This window comes from Epinephelus moara, chromosome 24, assembly GCF_006386435.1.
Source record: "Epinephelus moara isolate mb chromosome 24, YSFRI_EMoa_1.0, whole genome shotgun sequence".
NCBI lineage: Eukaryota > Metazoa > Chordata > Actinopteri > Perciformes > Serranidae > Epinephelus > Epinephelus moara.
Window position 1 is genome coordinate 2,623,834 of NC_065529.1, and position 1,487 is coordinate 2,625,320.

The 1,487-nt window shown below is 39.2% G+C and overlaps 1 protein-coding gene across 1 annotated transcript in view; it reads left to right on the forward strand.

Annotated features, from left to right (window-relative positions):
* Nucleotides 1-1,487, forward strand: part of p3h1 (prolyl 3-hydroxylase 1) — a 38,701-nt gene that overhangs the window by 5,051 nt on the left and 32,163 nt on the right. The gene's annotated exons all lie outside the window — the stretch shown is intronic.

Consider the following 1,487-nt stretch of genomic DNA (forward strand, 5'->3'; position numbering starts at 1 on the left):
TTTTGAAAAATACAACAATGTATTCAAAATAAAAATAAGTATATGAAACGTTTTTTCAGGTTAAATATAATTTTGATTCACTTTGGTAATTCTTTTGAATGAATAATTTATTTTCACTTTTCACTTCCATATATATTTTGACATTTGAGGTCTTATGTTTTTCAGTTGCATGTTTTATCTTTTCAGATTCAGATCTTACTTTTTACAGTTTCAAATCTTATTTTTTCACTTTCAAATCTTTTTTTCACTTTCAGATCTTTTTTTTTTCAGTTTCAAATCTGTTTTTTGAGTTTCAGACTTTTGAACCTGATGTGGCGTGGGGGGCGTGGCATCAACTGAGTGGGGTGTGGAATCATGAGTGACAGTGCCTTCAGGGAACGTAGGAACTAAAAAAATTCTAACTCAACACTTATATACACCATATTCATGTGATTGGCAGTGTACAAATTGATGCCAGTGACAAACTTCCATTTAGAAATCTGTTTTAGACAGTACTGAGCACCAATTGCGGTATAAGAGCGATAAATTATGCCAGATTTTGCAGTTCAACAGCTACATTTTAAGTGGTGATATGTCTGATTTCCACATAGCACTGTGAACGCAGTGTAGTGTCCGTTTTGCTTGCGATGATGGTGTCTGGTTGGTCGGGTCAATCTGCTGGAGCCCATACATTCAGCACACAGGTGAGAAATGTTTACTAAGTTTTGGGAAATCATAACAAATATTAAGGTGTCGTTTTTGTGACAACATACTTTTTTTGTGTGACGTCTTTTAAGTGGTGAATTTGTCAGAGCTGGAAAGTGTGATTGTCCACAGCTCCATCATCATGGCCCTGTTGATGCTTCCTCATCCAGTAAACGTGTCCCCTGGATGAAACCTTTGAGCTTGGGGAAAAGGAAACAATCCTAAAACACCTCCCTACTCACCTGACCTGGCTCCAGGTGATTTTTGTGGCACCAGGTGAGTAGGGAGGTGTTTTAGGATTGTTTCCTTTTCCCAAGCTCAAAGGTTTCATCCAGGGGACACGTCTGGATGTGGAAGCATCAACAGGGCCGTGACGATGGAGCTGCGAAAATGTATGTTGTCACAAAAACGACCCTTTAATACTTGTTATGATTTCCCAAACCTTAGTTAACATTTCTCACCTGTGTGCTGGATGTATGGGCTCCAGCAGATTGACCCGACCGACCAGACACCATCATCGCAAGCAAAACGGACACTACGCTGCGTTCACAGTGCTATGTGGAAATCGGACATATCAGCACTTAAAATGTGGCTGTTGAACTGCAAAATCTGGCATAATTTATCGCTCTTATACCGCAATTGGTGCTCAGTACTGTCTAAAACAGATTTCTAAATGTAAGTTTGTCACTGGCATCAATTTGTACACTGCCAATCACATGAATATGGTGTATATAAGTGTTGAGTCAGAATTTTTTTTAGTTCCTACGTTCCCTGAAGGCACTGTCACTCATGATTCCACACCC